The 18,193-nt window shown below is 41.2% G+C and overlaps 1 protein-coding gene across 1 annotated transcript in view; it reads right to left on the bottom strand.

Moving 5' to 3' along the window:
- The window catches only part of LOC120530941 (calsyntenin-2-like), a 662,732-nt gene that overhangs the window by 485,006 nt on the left and 159,533 nt on the right, over window positions 1–18,193 (bottom strand). The window lies entirely within an intron of this gene.

The raw sequence follows: 18,193 nt of genomic DNA, 5'->3' as shown, positions 1-18,193 counted from the left end.
TGCAGAGCTGAGGGAGTCGCACATTTGCACGGACAACTTCTTTTTGGATCTATCATGGTAAGGGTTCACAAACAATACATACTATCAAATGGACTCGTATACCTTCTCGCTGTATAATAAGCAAGGCAAAGTGACACATCCGCTTTCTAGTAAAAATGGTCAAATAGATCAAGCCTTTAAACCTCATTTGAAGTGTTCACTGACTTTTAGATATCTGAGAACTTCAACATATACGACTTCCATGGGCTGCACTCTTTCAGCTCGATGGTTTTTTTTATTAAACATTTTTCCTTCTCTACATTATATCGCTCCTATATAATAACATAATTTAACATAATCTTATCAAACCAGCCTTAAGAGGGCTAGGGATCTGCAGCATATCCCAGCAGTTGTAAAGAAGGAAACAACCCTGGATGACGGGTCAGCTCACCATAGCCAGCTTGCATCTGTATTAGTAATGACTTCATACTTGGCACTATAAGCATTCTTAAAAAAGAGCCAGAAAATGTATTTTTGATAAGATACAAGTTCAGCACTAGGCCCACTCATGCAAACACCCACATGTATCTAATTTAGAATTGTCAATTCACTGCACATTTTTGGGATTATTGGAGAAAACTACAGTAGCTGGGGAAAAATAATGAACAATAAGCAGAGATAAATCATGAACTCCACACAGAAAATTACCAGGAAAAGAATTCAAATCCTGGATGCTGGATCAGTGAGGAACCACCATGACACCTGGAGGAGGAGGTGAGGAGCATGCACTGAGTGTGCTGCCGCACCCACCACACAACAAACCACCTCAGGATCCCAACATAGGACCCAAGCGCAGCCGTGCAACGGGTGATACCTCAGCATCACATTAGTTCGATTGGAGTGGAACAATGTGAAGTTTCTTTTACAGTGGCTGGAGTGCCAATCCCGCCATCGACCTCTGAGTTTTCCCTGCAATTTAGTGGACCAGCTTGCACGGCTGGATGCAAGTTAACATCATACCCAGGATGGAGCAATTGCAGGTTAAGGGCCTGGAGTGAAATCACTTCTGGAATTTATGGGATTCGAAGCAGCAACCTTCCAATTTCCGGTGCCGATCCCTAGCCTCACAGCCACCTTTCCGTCTACCCATTAATCCTATATAGTATGGATTAAGTAAAACATTATAATGTATTCATAGCTAAGTCTCTTCTGGGTTCCCAAACCTCAGTCATCATCACCACAAGCTTAAAAGGACAATCACAGATAAAATTTTGGTCTTATTCCTTCCATTAAGCCTTCATGCAGCAAAGGAAGTTATGAATCACCATAACCCTATTGATATAGATATTGTTATTATTATAATATTTTTTATTATTATTATTATTAGGGTGGCACGGTGGCGCAGTGGGTAGCACTGCTGCCTTGCAGTTAGGAGACCCAGGTTCGCTTCTCAGGTCCTCCCTATGTGGAGTTTGCATGTTCTCCCCGTATCTGCATGGGTTTCCTTCCACAGTCCGAAGACATGCAGGTTAGGTGCATTGACGATTCTAAATTGTCCCAAGTGTGTGTGCCCTGCGGTGGGCTGGCACCCTGCCCGGGGTTTGTTTCCTGCCTTGTGCCCTGTGTTGGCTGGGATTGGCTCCAGCAGACCCCCGTGACCCTGTAGTTAGGATATAGCGGGTTGGATGATGGATGGATGGATTATTATTATTATTTATAATAATACTTTTTTTATATAGCACCTTTCCTATACTTAAGGCAGAAACAGATTACTATACCCGGATTTGTATTAAATGCATAATTTATAGGCAATCCTGTTCCAGAAAGTAAAGTTATTTAACTTATTAAATTAAATATTATTTAAACTCAGTGGAGTTTCTCCAAACAATTAATCAAAATTCAGACATTTGAAATGATTTCTGAATGACCATATCAACTGGCATTGCTAATGGCACTGACACAATTTTTGAACCACTGATCTGCGAAGTGATTGGTCAAATACTTTAGAAACTATCATCAGCTATGCTTCCAGTCCAATGACAAACTGAACACATTTGCTTGGACACTCTTGAACACAGAGGGCTAATTGGTAACAGCACAATAACAGCAAGGAACAGCAGAAGGAAAGAGCTGGTGAGACAGAAAACCTAAATCACACATGACTGTCAACAGCAGAACAAAGCAAGTCTGAGTTTTGCTTCAGAAATGCTGCAGGAAAACAATTATTTACCTGAAATATCTCCAGAGACTAAACCTACAAAAAGTATAAGCAACAGCTGAGAATGTTTGTCCACAGCACAAAGACACGTGCGTCTCCTGAAGAGGTGAATTACAAGAGCAGAAGCTGTCAGGATAGGCTTAGGCCCCTCTCACCCAGCTCAAATGAATCAGATTTTAAAATATTTCACAGTGCACCTAATAAAATTAAACTTTTGCCATATTCCGGTGGCATGCAGTGGCTTTCTTTGAACCAGACTTTTATTTAGTAATGAAATGTTTAGATCCTCTGAAAAGCATCTCAAGTTGAAATAATGGCACTGTTACAAAAGCTGAAAAGACTGAAGAGCGGGGAGGCTAATGACAGTTACGGTAGCCATGAGGCATACAACTGGGCCGCTGTAACTGAGTGGTTAACTCCGCTGCCTCTTGGCTAATGGGACGTGGGTTCAATTACCAGTCTGTGTGAGGTATTTCTTTTTACTTCAAAACATAAATACATGCTTTTTACATTACTGTCAACTCTAAGTTTCCCCAGAATGAGTGCACTGCAAAAAATGCATATGCAAAAACTAGACAAAAAAAAAAACTTGGGAGTTTAAATGGGAGTTGTTTACTTTTATTTAGCAAAAAAATCTGCCAATGGGGTTAGCAAAATTTACTAGACAAGATTTCTTAAAATAAGGTAAATAACTATAGCTATGCATTTTTAATCATAAGGAAAACAAGATTTTATGTCATGATGTAAATAATCTTCAATTGTTTAGATTTCATTGATTGCAGTATGAGAATGAGAGACCGTGTGCCATGTGGTGGACTAGTGTCACACCCTGCCTTGTTTATGACTTCCAGCTTCCCATTGAATGGATAAAGTGTTTAGTAAATTAATTTATTGGAAAAAATAACTTAGAATCTATACAATAGAATCATAACTGAGAATGTGTGTGTTTTCTTCAAAGGTATTTTGTCTTTATGCTTACATTGTTTTGTACTTATAATAATCAGTATCATTTACATTAACAGTTGTCTCTGAGTCACTGTAACATTTCTGACCTAAAGATCTTTTAATTCTAACATCAGATAGATAGGGTAAAGAGCTTATAGTCATATAGGGGGGCCAAAGAGGAGAACAAACATCTCCCTGGATCAAGTGGAGCTACCTAGTTCATCTGGTTTGGATATGAAGGTAGGTTGCGTCTTGGGCACCTCTCATGGAGGAGTGTACCAGGCATGGGCAACTGGAAGAAGATCCCAGGATCAAGCAAGAGCATGCTGGAGGGATTACATTTCAAATGGCCTGGAAACATTTGAGAGTTTTTAAGGAGGTGCTGGGAACTGTTGCTGGGGTTATCCTGATTTGTCTGGCTCTGAACCTATCCAGGAATTGTGGATCAAGAGTGAAGGGAAATAAATTTCTACTTACAGATTTTCCACACCAGCTAGAGAAAGTTGATCAATGCCACCCTAGATGGAATGCTGGTATAATATGACACATCCACATACATGTGAAAATTTGAGAGCTTTTCATTTTATTTGCACGTTGCCTTCCATAACCATACCCTACCACATCCCCACTGCAATCCATGTACTTTTGTTGCAGTTCATGGACTTAAGGTGATGCTGGGAGCCCCACAATTTGTATTTAAATACTCATCCCCATGGGCACAGTAGGGTTCTCCAGTCAGCTACTCAATTTCATCCTCAGTCCTTTAATTCCCAAACTTATCTAGTCGAATTATTAAAATAAACCTCCTATTAAAAATAATTTAAAAGCAAAATCAAAATGGAGCCTAAAGAAAATATTATGCAGCCTGCAAAGACATAAGATGATCTCCATTTTAATGTAATCTAGAATTTAATGAGCTAACTTTCTGCACAGCAGCGCCTTCATTTACACAGGAGTCTTTGGACGGCATAATGAGACAGAGGAATCAATGGAGATGATTTAGCTCCTGTAGGTAAATAATGTCCATTACAGATCGTGCATTATTAAGCAGCGTTGTTCCAACTAACGGTGGAGTTGTGAACAAATTAATTAAGAAGTAACAGAAAACTTCCCAGACGTCACTTTCTGTTTGCTGTGTGAGGAACTTGGAGAATAAAAAGTTCTCACTGATATATTGAAATGGATGCAGGCGCCTTCAAGTGTACTCTGGATCATTCATGATGCTGCAAGCCAATTAAGTATTTGCTGGAGATATGGAGATGCAAACAAATGTATCTGACAATTACAAGCTACTATAACTTGTCTTGTCTAAGGAAAGAAGGTGTAGGGTCTTGTAAAAGTATCTACTGACACAACCTCTAATAGCACATTGCTAGGGTGAACAATCACCCTTCCCTTTTCTGACCCACTAGCTTAATTTCAGAGTAAAACGTCAAGGTTTAAAGTTCTTTATTCCGGCCACCCTAACCCACAAAGCAATTCTCTTTGCAACTCATCATTGGTAAGATTCTTTATTCTGTTGGCACAGTAGTGCCAACATCAAGCTTTTATTTAATGCAGCATCTTTAACAACAGTCGAGTGGACGGAAGACTGTTAGAGCGACAGAAGACTGTTAGAGCGAATTTAGGAATAAGTGTCATCAGAGACCAGCAAGTGGAATTTACAAGAGACATCTACATCCTACATATTATGTGTATTGCATGACGGTGGGGAATTTAAACAGGCAGAACGATGGAAAAATCCTTGAAGTGTAAGGGTGGAGAGGTATTTGAAGATCTGAAATGCTGCCAAATGGGTGAGCCACCCCACTTGGACAGCTCACCTATACTAAACATCACTTCATTTATAAGCATACTGATCCAGCATGATTTTGAACAAATTTATCAATTCATATTCCCTTTCATGAGATTGAAAAAAACTCTACCATTGAAAATTTTTAATTTAAGAACCCTGTGCGGTGGTGGATAGGAGTGACTTTCCACACATGTCAGAGACTTCTGAACACCAGGTGATAACAAGCATAATCCCATTAGGAAGGACATCTCATAATAAAGCAAATGAAACACTTTTTGGGTTCAACCATGAATATTAAGGCTTACTTGTAAAATAAATGAACCATAAAAACGCTGAGAAATACAGAGAAAGATCTCAAGACGGCTTTTATCGACCTTGAGAAAGCCCATCCTAGAGTGCCAAGAGAAGAGATCTGATGGGGGCCGAGATGCAAAAGGGTGCCTGAGCAGTAGGTAAGACTCACCAAAACTATGTATGCTGAAGTGAGTACGGTAAGCACAGTAAATAGGAGAAAAGTTCAAAGATTACAAAGTGGGAATGGTATTACATCAGAGGTATTGAGCCTGTTACCGTTTATACAAATATTTGGTATTTTGATGATGAAAGACTCATCATGGTTAATAGGTTTTGAGTTGATACATGGAAGGAACTGGAAATGGAAATGTAGAGATGCTCAAGAGGGGCATGGGATGAAATGAGCAGATCAAAACTAAACATAATGTTCTGCAACTGTCTTTGGAAGAAGTATCTGTAAGATCAACGATTCAAAGGAATGGAGGACTACATAAATAAATTAGGCATGAAGTTGTAATGGAAGAGAAAAAATGTAGAACATGTTGTGGATTACTCTGTGATAAAAGAATAGCTGCCAAAATAAAAGAAAAAGAATGGTAGTAAGACCAGCAATGTTATATAGTGTAGAGACTTGGAGAATAACCAGAAAGGAGACTGAAAGAACAGAAGTTCAAGAAATAAAAATAATGTGCTGGATGTGTGGGACAAACAAAACTTAAAAGTGAAAGTAATACAGTAGAAGATAAAGGAGAGCAGACTCCAGTGGGCTGGATGTATCTAAAAATGAGGAAAACATTTGTTAAGGAGAGATTAAGAGATGGAGCAGTGAGGAAAAAGAAGGAGAGGGCGACCGAAAACCAGATGCAGGGTGTGGTGAATGGCCGGCCGTTCATCCCGGCCTATACCCCCAAGCCGCAAGCTGGAGCCCTCCCTGCAGTATGTAGGTGCCCCGAAGACCAGCAGGGCATCCTGGACATTGGAGTTTTTATACACAGACCTGCTGGATACCAGGGGGACCACTAGGAGACGCTGCAGGGAGGAACGATGGTTAATTGCCTTACGCCCCGGAAATACGTCCGAGTCACATGGACAAGGGGAATGATGTGCTTCCGGGGTGAAGAAAAGGACTTACTTCCGGGGCGTAAGGACTTAGAAGTGATAGGAGATCACATGGACTGGGGATTGGAACACTTCCGGGTCAGGGAATATAAAAGGATTGTGGGAGCTCCCAGACAGCGAGCTGAGCTGGGTGTAAGGGTGGCAACGCGTCTGGGAGTGGAGGAATTGTTTATTGAGTATTTGTATTGTGTTTAATGAGTATTGTGGAAGAGAGGGTGCTTTGTGCACTGTGCAGAATAAAAATAGTCTACTTTTGGACTTTTATCTGGTGTCTGGCAACTTGGACAAGGGTTCAAGGGAGCGATAGCGCCCCCTATCTGTCACAAGGGATATGGAAAAGAAGGATATGTTCATAATCGGATGAAACAAGCACAATGGCCAGAATTAGAATGTAGCAAAGAGAGATATAAAGCCACTGAAGCGACCCGGGATATGGAAAGAAAAAGAAAAAGTCTGACAAACAAGTGGAAAGCATACACTACATCAATCAAGCTAGTTTATAGCTAAGTTGTCCCAGTATCTTATCCAGATACTTTTTAAAAGCTATCAAGTAATTTGGTTATTTGTTCCAGATTCCTAGTTCATTTTTGTGAAGAGGTACTTTCCATCTTCTGTTTTAAGGATGTGTCCCCTTGATTTTTACTTGTGTTCTCAAGTACGTGATTCACTATTTAAATGAAAGAAGTCTAATGATCAGCTTTATTAATGTATTTGAAAGCTCACACGATCACACTAATTATAACCATGTACTGTATGTTAAATGAGTTGAGAAGGCTGAGACTGAGCAGGCATCATGAAGAGCTTTCTTGTCCCACTCAGGGCCAACAAGAAGCCAGTGCTGCTGCTAGCTGAACATATAAGCGGAATCCTGTGGAATCCCCATACGCTGTGAGCTCATACACATGGTTTCATACAGAACTGCCAGATCCAGGAACAGCCAGCCTTGCCATCCTCATATTTTGGGATTCAACATCTCCTGCTGTGCAGAAAATTAGAATTTAACTCGTGAATAGACAACTTTCACTGCTTCACTGAAGTTATGTCAAAAGTAAAAACAACAGTATGGTAGGTTCATTTGACAGATAATTTTGCGACAAGCTCCAGGTAGCTCTCTCCATAGCTTCAAAAATATAGCTGTTCAATTGAACAAGGGCACATTCTTAAAGACTGCATGCTTGGGAATGGGCCTAACAGCACGTTGGCAGGATTCTGAACAAATATTGAGCTCTCCCTTCTGAAGGTTAGATCAAATGCCTAGCCAGCTTTTAGGAGCTCTGGAGGTCTTCCAAAGTTCAGCATATCCCTGAGTTTACTGGAGACTGCATCTGTGCATGAGTGTCAAGTGCATCCCCACCAAACACACTCATAGAAGAGGGAGGACACAGTGCAGCCTTTTCTGCCCCGTTTCTCATCAGAAAAACTGGAGCCGTGTCACCCTGTAAAGCACAGATGAAAGCGTGAACTAAGGCTGGGGTGCAGACCTGGAAGAGCTGGAGACTTCAACACAAGCACATAAAAATCAATGATCTCTATTTGAAAGTCAAAATCTAAAAATAGTAATCTGGGAGACAGGCAGGAGGTCAAAATATAAAAAGGCATTCAAGCACAGGTAACGTTTGAAAAAAATCCTATTCGAATATAAAAAAAAAAAACAGAAGAAACAAGTAAGCATCAAAAAGCACTAATGCTCAAGAGGACCAGAAACACTAGAAGAATGTGCAATGTTAGTGCAAAGTGCCTCTGCCTAGTTCTCTTGCCTATTTCTCTTGTCTCCAACCCATTAGTGCAGCCTGATTAATGTTGCACAGAGACAGAGACTGAGAAGATGGGCTGAGGGCAATTTACAGGCAGAAGGAGTGGCTAAGGGCAGAGCCCCAACCAAATCCTCATCATTATTATTTGTCAACTTTAAGAAAATAAAGACAGAGAGCATTAAGGTGTGAAACTTTTAATAAGACACTGAAAACAGGCATGAAAACTTAATACATTCTTTGGAAAACTAAGAAAATAAGGCAAAAAATGAAGTCACCTAAAGCACATGGGCAGCATGACAGCATACTTTGTTCAGGCTACTTCGTTGCAGCTCCAAAATCTTGGATTTGAACTTCAGTGCTGGCCCTGCTTGTGTGGAGTTTACTTGTTCTACACACGTTGATGTACTTTTCACTTTTTTTCACTTTTCTCCTACCCCAAAGATATTGTGAATTTCCCCTTGGGATTAATAAAGTATCTATCTATCTATCTATCTATCTCTGGTGAACCTAGTATGCGCAGACACCTGCAAATCATACCAGGAACCCCTGGGTGATGTACTTGTCAGTCAATTAGACAAGAAGCAAGATTTTCAGATATCTGGCGGTTAAGATCGGGCCGATTTATTAAAACACAAGGACAAGTCATCACCTTTTGTTTACAGGTCTGACCTTGCAGCAACATATCAAGGAGATTCTGTCACCCATCGTACAGCCAGTTATTACAAGCAGACCTGGTACTTTAACAAGAAATACCCAACCACATATTGTCACCATCACCTGGTAATGCCTACATCAGTATTTCCCAACCTTCGTGGTGTCACGACCCAGTATTTGATATGCTGTGAGGTCACCCTTAATGAATTTAACATATGTTAAAGATCTTTGTTTTGGGGGGGTGTCCCCATGCAGACACCAGAGTGTGAAGTGTTAGATGAATCAAATGTGATCGTCAATGCTTTTATTCCTTGGAGAATCCTTGATCAGCCACACTGCTTTAGCTTTCATTGTGAATCAAATGTGATCAGTGGAGTAGTGTGGGAATTTCACAGAACACCGAGTAAGTGATCCCCTCCATGACATTTATCTACATCTACATTGATCTACATTTCTCAATACTAACAATTCTGAAATGTGGCCTTGAAATGTGGTTTTGTGATTCTTTATTTTTTAATCTGTTTTGTAGGCTAACAGTGCTGGGTAAGGTCCTTACTAGGGTCATCCTCAGTAGGATCCATGGCCTCTTGCTTACCTACCAGTGACCGGAGCAGTCTGGTTTTACGCCCAAGAAGTCTACCATGAACCACATCCTGGCACTGAGGGTTCTCATCGAGCGCAAATGTGAATATTGGCAGAGTTTCTTTGGAGCCTTTGTCGATTTTTGTAAAACATTTGACCCAGTTGATCAAACTGTCCTGGGAGACATCCTGAGACTTTGCAGGATCCTATCAAAATTGCTGGATATCACGGCCGGCCTGTACATTGGTACTGTTAATGCTGTGCAGAGTGGAGGCAGAATCTCTGCATTTTTCCTAGTTGATTCTGGGGTTCATCAGCAGCGTACCCTTACTCCTACACTTTTCAATGCTTGCATGGACTGGGTGTTGGGCGGGCTTGTGGGTTCCAGCAGCTCGGGGGCAACTGTTGATGAAGAAAGATTCACTTTGCCGATGATGCTGTGATCTTTGTTGAGTCAATGGTGGCTCTGATCGGAGCTCTCAAGAAACTGAGTGAGGAGTCTGAGTGTCTGGCCTTGCGAGTGTCCTGGATAAAAAACAAAGACCCAGGCCTTTAATGACCTCTTAGGCACAGCCACCAGCAGTGTGTCTGTCTATGGAGAGAGTGTCAACCTTGTCGACAGGTTTACTTACCTTGGCAGCAAAATTCATGTCTGTCAGCAGACATATTGGGAGAGCATGGGGAGTCATGAGGTCTCTGGAAAGGGATGTGTGGCACTCCCAATATCTTTGCAAAATGACAAAGGTTCAAGTCTTTAGAGTCCTGTTTTGCTATATGTTTGTGAGACATGGACGCTATCCAGTGACCTTTGGTACTGTGTCTCTTCAGAGAATCCTTGGGTACCGCTGGATTGACTTTGTGTCGAATGAACTCATGGAGTCCCGAATGAGGCATACTACCTGCATTATGAGGGAGCGTTAGTTACTGCACTACAACCATGTGGCATGATTCCCTGTGGGTGATCCGTCTCTCATTCTCATTGCTAAGGACCTGAGCGGCTGGACCACATCAGGGAGATGCCCACGTAACACGACTATCTGGCTGTGACAAATAGATGGTCATTTTCGGAGGTTGGGACTGGACTGCATGTCTGTCTGGGGGGTTGCCAACCGGAATTCCAAGCTGGTTCTTTCTGTGGTGGGTATGGCAACGCACTGTACCAGTGCATGCTTCCCAGCCTAACGTGCCATGCTGGCTGGCTTTTAAATGAATTTGAACACTTCAATCATTTTTATTACAAAATGTTTTGAATAATATATTTTAAGAACATATAATTTATGGAACTGATTTTAAGCATTAGTGGCTGATGCAGAGAGCACAATATCTACTTTGATGATTTTTGTTTTATTGTCTTTGCCCCAAAAGCATCCATTGTATTTCTTTGTTGTATATTCTTGTTTACTCAGTAAAGTGCCTAATATAAAATGCACAATATAAAATGAAAATTGTCAGCAATCTGTTTATTCTTTCATAGAGATGACTGATGAAGACGTCTTTGAAGAGTTTCTTGAAACATAAAATCCAACATAGTTCTTCTGGTTAAAATGTGAAACCCACCTTTGAAGACACTAGGGCAGACTGACAGGAAATACAATTTTAGGCCAAAACTTGGAGGCACACCCACACAATGAAAGTAACTGGAAACAAGCAGAGTGTCCACTAAAGTAAATGAAGTTCAGGCCCTGCTGTTAGTTACCAAAGGATAGGATGAGCTCATCCTTAGGTGGAAACGGACTAAGCAAGCTCCAGTGACAGCACATGTGATGTTGTCAAGCGGAGTAAAAGCAGCTTATACTATCAAAGAAGAAAAGAAAAAATGCAGCTGCCCCTGGGGAACAGAACCTGCTAGGAGCTTCTGGGTCCACCATATGCCAAATATGCTGTACCCATTAGTTTGACGATGGTAATATCTCTGCCACAGTGAACGGACTCTCCGCTCAGTGTTGCATATGATATTGTTTCTTCATATGCTCCTTTATCCAGTGGGCATACATGAAGACTCTTGGTCTAAACTCTACAGGCCTCTGTCATTTGGATACTAATTCTTTTATTTGGCATATGGATCTATCACATCAGTGCCACTCTTTTCCTGCAAGACACATTAACAGCTGGCATACAGTGGATTTTGTGTAGGCTGCTGCAGATGCTTTACTGTCTGAAGAATGGCCAAGATCCACTTACTGGCTGGTAAGGTATTGCTGGTTTTAATCTTGGTGGCAGGGAGTGCAGGAGCTCATTTGAAATGCCATGTGTTTGTACACAGTCAGTGGGTAGGTTGGCACTTTCTTATGTGTAACTGGATTAAAAGTTAGTTTAAAAATAAAGTACAACATGTTCCACGACTTTAAATGTATTTCAACACGTTAAAATATGATCAGTATATCTCTTAAAGTCAGTAGGGAGTGTTGCTCATTCTGCTCTTCCACACTGCTTTTCTTTTTTTTGGCAAGTTGAAAGTCTGAGTGTTGTAGAACTAATAAGCCGCTCTCCTTCAGATGTTGAATTTTCTCATTATAGTTATTGAGTGACTTGCTTGAAGTAAGGCTTACCGTGTGGATTCCAGGCACATGATTTTCTTTGCTTTTCTGTAAAAAAAACACCTGCTGCCCGAACAGGCATCTTAAGGGGAAAACAGACGATGCTGAAGAGGTTTTCAGGTTAAACAGGACAAAATGACATCCATATACTTGAAGAGTAGCATTTTTACTATTGATTACATTTCCTTCAACAAATGGGAGCTCAAAAAGTTTTGATTTCACCAGATCTACCCAAACAATTGCATTTTAACACTGCTTGCCATCAAAGTTTTACAGGTGGGCTACATTCACAGGTAGGGTGGACAGGATAGGAAATCATCTGACTTGCCTAGTAAATTTCGATCACTGATAAAATGTCTGAGCCTCAGTTAACCACTGCTTGCCCTTTTGCTAAAATAAAAAGATTTTGTGTATACGGTCACACATGTGTGCCAGAGGGTCACTTTCCATGTTCGAGTAAAGTAAGCAGTCCCACCCTGGGATGAGAGGGGGCACTGTCACTAACAGTCTTGTAACTTTTTATCTCACAGTCTCAAGAAAAAGACCATTGAAATAAACAAATCCAAGTAAGTCCCACCTCTTCCAGTCTGCCCAGTATAAAACCAGAAATCTCCCACAAGTTGGCATCTCATTTCAGTGCTGACCTTGCTAAAGTGAAAATCAAGACCAGAGCTTACTGCCAAGTGATTCCCAAAGGGAAATTGTCCCACACAAATGACACACTCAAGCGCATCCTTTTCATTGGTTTTCTTGATTTTTTGTTTGAATTAAACAGAGTTTTATCCAGTTGGCATCTGAATCTTTTGTTTTTTGTCCTGTCTCTTCATTTGCCTTGCTACAATATATATATACTGTATATATATACAGTGGTGTGAAAAACTATTTGCCCCCTTCATGATTTCTTATTCTTTTGCATGTTTGTCACACAAAATGTTTCTGATCATCAAACACATTTAACCATTAGTCAAATATAACACAAGTAAACACAAAATGCAGTTTTTAAATGATGTTTTTTATTATTTAGGGAGAAAAAATCCAAACCTACATGGCCCTGTGTGAAAAAGTAATTGCCCCTTGTTAAAAATAACCTAACTGTGGTGTATCACACCTGAGTTCAATTTCCGTAGCCACCCCCAGGCCTGATTACTGCCACACCTGTTTCAATCAAGAAATCACTTAAATAGGAGCTGCCTGACAGAGAAGTAGACTAAAAGCACCTCAAAAGCTAGACATCATGCCAAGATCCAAAGAAATTCAGGAACAAATGAGAACAGAAGTAATTGAGATCTATCAGTCTGGTAAAGGTTATAAAGCCATTTCTAAAGCTTTGGGACTCCAGCGAACCACAGTGAGAGCCATTATCCACAAATGGCAAAAACATGGAACAGTGGTGAACCTTCCCAGGAGTGGCCGGCCGACCAAAATTACCCCAAGAGCGCAGAGACGACTCATCCGAGAGGTCACAAAAGACCCCAGGACAACGTCTAAAGAACTGCAGGCCTCACTTGCCTCAATTAAGGTCAGTGTTCACGACTCCACCATAAGAAAGAGACTGGGCAAAAACGGCCTGCATGGCAGATTTCCAAGACGCAAACCACTGTTAAGCAAAAAGAACATTAGGGCTCGTCTCAATTTTGCTAAGAAACATCTCAATGATTGCCAAGACTTTTGGGAAAATACCTTGTGAACTGATGAGACAACAGTTGAACTTTTTGGAAGGCAAATGTCCCGTTACACCTGGCGTAAAAGGAACACAGCATTTCAGAAAAAGAACATCATACCAACAGTAAAATATGGTGGTGGTAGTGTGATGGTCTGGGGTTGTTTTGCTGCTTCAGGACCTGGAAGGCTTGCTGTGATAGATGGAACCATGAATTCTACTGTCTACCAAAAATCCTGAAGGAGAATGTCCGGCCATCTGTTCCTCAACTCAAGCTGAAGCGATCTTGGGTGCTGCAACAGGACAATGATCCAAAACACACCAGCAAATCCACCTCTGAATGGCTGAAGAAAAACAAAATGAAGACTTTGGAGTGGCCTAGTGAAAGTCCTGACCTGAATCCAATTGAAATGCTATGGCATGACCTTAAAAAGGCGGTAATGCTAGAAAACCCTCAAATAAAGCTGAATTACAACAATTCTGCAAAGATGAGTGGGCCAAAATTCCTCCAGAGCACTGTAAAAGACTCATTGCAAGTTATCGCAAACGCTTGATTGCAGTTATTGCTGCTAAGGGTGGCCCAACCAGTTATTAGGTTCAGGGGCAATTACATTTTCACACAGGGCCATGTAGGTTTGGATTTTTTTTTCTCCCTAAATAATAAAAACCGTCATTTAAAAACTGCATTTTGTGTTTACTTGTGTTATATTTGACTAATGGTTAAATGTGTTTGATGATCAGAAACATTTTGTGTGACAAACATGCAAAAGAATAAGAAATCAGGAAGGGGGCAAATTGTTTTTCACACCACTGTATATATATATATATATATATATATATATATATATATATATATATATATATATATATATACACTCACCTAATGGATTATTAGGAACACCTGTTCAATTTCTCATTAATGCAATTATCTAACCAACCAATCACATGGCAGTTGCTTCAATGCATTTAGGGTGTGGTCCTGGTCAAGACAATCTCCTGAACTCCAAACTGAATGTCAGAATGGGAAAGAAAGGTGATTTAAGCAATTTTGAGCGTGGCATGGTTGTTGGTGCTAGACGGGCCATTCTGAGTATTTCACAATCTGCTCAGTTACTAGGATTTTCACGCACAACCATTTCTAGGGTTTACAAAGAATGGTGTTAAAAGGGAAAAACATCCAGTATGCGGAAGTCCTGTGGGCGAAAATGCAATGCAATGCATGCATGCATGCATGTTGATGCTAGAGGTCAGAGGAGAATGGGCCGACTGATTCAAGGTGATAGAAGAGCAACTTTGACTGAAATAACCACTCGTTACAGCTGAGGTATGCAGCAAAGCATTTGTGAAGCCACAACACGCACAACCTTGAGGCAGATGGGCTACAACAGCAGAAGACCCCACCGGGTACCACTCATCTCCACTACAAATAGGAAAAAGAGGCTACAATTTGCACGAGCTCACCAAAATTGGACAGTTGAAGACTGGAATAATGTTGCCTGGTCTGATGAGTCTCGATTTCTGTTGAGACATTCAAATGGTACAGTCAGAATTTGGCGTAAACAGAATGAGAACATGGATCCATCATGCCTTGTTACCACTGTGCAGGCTGGTGGTGGTGGTGTAATGGTGTGGGGGATGTTTTCTTGGCACACTTTAGGCCCCTTAGTGCCAATTGGGCATCGTTTAAATGCCACGGGCTACCTGAGCATTGTTTCTGACCATGTCCATCCCTTCATGACCACCATGTACCCATCCTCTGATGGCTACTTCCAGCAGGATAATGCACCATGTCACAAAGCTCGAATCATTTCAAATTGGTTTCTTGAACATGACAATGAGTTCACTGTACTAAAATGGCCCCACAGTCACCAGATCTCAACCCAATAGATCATCTTTGGGATGTGGTGGAACGGGAGCTTCGTGCCCTGGATGTGCATCCCACAAATCTCCATCAACTGCAAGATGCTATCCTATCAATATGGGCCAACATTTCTAAAGAATGCTTTCAGCACCTTGTTGAATCAATGCCATGTTCAATTAAGGTAGTTCTGAAGGCGAAAGGGGGTCAAACAACGTATTAGTATGGTGTTCCTAATAATCCTTTAGGTGAGTGTATATATATATATATACTGTATAAATGTATATATGGGTACCTACATACAATATATATATATATATATACTGCTCAAAAAAATTAAAGGAACACTTTTTAATCAGAGTATAGCATAAAGTCAATGAAACTTATGGGATATTAATCTGGTCAGTTAAGTAGCAGTATCAGTTTCAGCTGCTGTGGTGTTAATGAAATTAACAACAGATGCACTAGAGGGGCAACAATGAGATGACCCCCAAAACAGGAATGGTTTAACAGGTGGAGGCCACTGACATTTTTCCCTCCTTATCTTTTCTGACTGTTTCTTCACTAGTTTTGCATTTGGCTACAGTCAGTGTCACTACTGGTAGCATAAGGCGATACCTGGACCCTACAGAGGTTGCACAGGTAGTCCAACTTCTCCAGGATTGCACATCAATACGTGTCATTTCCAGAAGGTTTGCTGTGTCTCCCTGCACAGTCTCAAGGGCATGGAGGAGATTCTAGGAGACAAGCAGTTACTCTAGGAGAGCTGGAGAGGGCCATAGAAGGTCCATAACCCATCAGCAGGACCAGTATCTGCTCCTTTGGGCAAGGAGGAACAGGATGAGCACTGCCAGAGCCCTACAAAATGACCTCCAGCAGGCCACTGGTGTGAATGTCTCTGACCAAACAACCAGAAAGACTTCATGAGGGTGACCCAAGGGCCCCATGTCCTCTAATGGGCCCTGAGCTCACTGCCCAGCAGCATGCAGCTCGATTGGCATTCGCCACAGAATACCAGAATTGGCAGGTGCACCACTGGTGCCCTGTGCTTTTTACAGATGAGAGCAGGTTCACCCTGAGCACGTGACAGAAGTGAAAGGGTCTGGAGAAGCCATGGAGAACATTATGCTGCCTGTAACATCATTCAGCATGAGCAGTTTGGTGGTGGGTTAATGATTGTCTGGGGAGGCTTTTCCATGGAGGGTCACACAGACCACTACAGGCTTGACAAAGGCACCTTGGCTGCCATTAGGTATCAGGATGAAATCCTTGGACCCATTGTCAGACCCTATGCTGGTACAGTGGCTCCTGGTGCACGACAATTCCTGGCCTCATGTGGTGAGAGTATGCAGGCAGTTCCTGGAGGATGAAGGAATTGATACCATTGACTGGCCACCACACTTTCCTGACCTAAATCCAATAGAACACCTCTGGGACATTATGTTTTGGTCCATCCAATGCCACCAGGTTGCACCTCAGACTGTCCAGGAGCTCAGTGATGCCCTGGTCCAGATCTGGGAGGAGATCCCCCACAACACCATCTGTCATCTCATTAGAAGCATGCACCGATGTTGTCAGGCATGTATACAAGAACACAGGGGCCATACAAAGTGCTGCGTACAATTTTGAGTTGCTGCAATTAAATTTTGGCAAAATGGACTAGCCTGCCACATAATTTTTTCACTCTGATTTTTGGGCGTCTTTGAATTCAGGGCTCTGTAGGTTGATCATTTTCATTTCCATCAAACGATGTGGCATCCTTTCGTTCCTAACATATTACCCAGTCTATATCAGTATAGATATCCAGGAGGATTTCTTTTTCCCATTGAGATCTGATGTGTTTTCAAAGTGTTCCTTTAATTTTTTTGAGCAGTTTATATATATATATATATATATATATATATATATATATATATATATATATATATATACAGGCCAAAAGTTTGGACACACCTCCTCATTCAATGTGTTTTCTTTATTTTCATGACCATTTACAGCACTCCATCTCTCTCCTTCTTGGTCAAATAGCCCTTACACAGCCTGGAGGTGTGTTTGGGGTCATTGTCCTGTTGAAAAATAAATTATCGTCCAACTAACCTGACTTCTGCACAACACAACTGCTGGTCCCAACCCCATTGATAAAGCAAGAAATTCCACTAAATAACTCTGATAAGGCACACCTGTGAAGTGAAAACCATTTCAGGTGACTACCTGTTGAAGCTCATCGAGAAAATGCCAAGAGTGTGCAAAGCAGTAATCAGAGCAAAGGGTGGCTATTTTGAAGAAACTAGAATATAAAACATGTTTTCAGTTATTTCACCTTTTTGTTAAGTACATAACTCCACATGTGTTCATTCATAGTTTTGATGCCTTCAGTGAGAATCTACCAATGTAAATGGTCATGAAAATAAAGAAAAGACATTGAATGAGGAGGTGTGTCCAAACTTTTGGCCTGTACTATATATATATATATATAATATACTGAGCAAAAAAGGAAACGTCCTCTGACTTTCAACTGTTTTTACTTTCAGTAAACTTAATGTGTAAATATTTGTATGAACACTAAAAGAGTCAACACCATAAGACATAAACTAAAAATGTTTCACAATGTGTCCCTGAATGAAGGGAGGCTCAAAATCAAAAGTACCAGTCAGTATCTGGTGTGGCCACCAGCTGCTTGAAGTACTGCAGTGCATCTCCTCCTCATGGAATGGACCAGATTTGTCAGTTCTTGCTGTGAGATGTTACCCCACTCTTCCACCAAAGCACCTGCAAGTTCCTGGACATTTCTGGGGGGA

Source organism: Polypterus senegalus, chromosome 1 (assembly GCF_016835505.1).
Source record: "Polypterus senegalus isolate Bchr_013 chromosome 1, ASM1683550v1, whole genome shotgun sequence".
In the NCBI taxonomy this organism is placed as follows: Eukaryota; Metazoa; Chordata; class Cladistia; order Polypteriformes; family Polypteridae; genus Polypterus; species Polypterus senegalus.
This window is presented reverse-complemented; position numbering and strand designations above follow the sequence as displayed.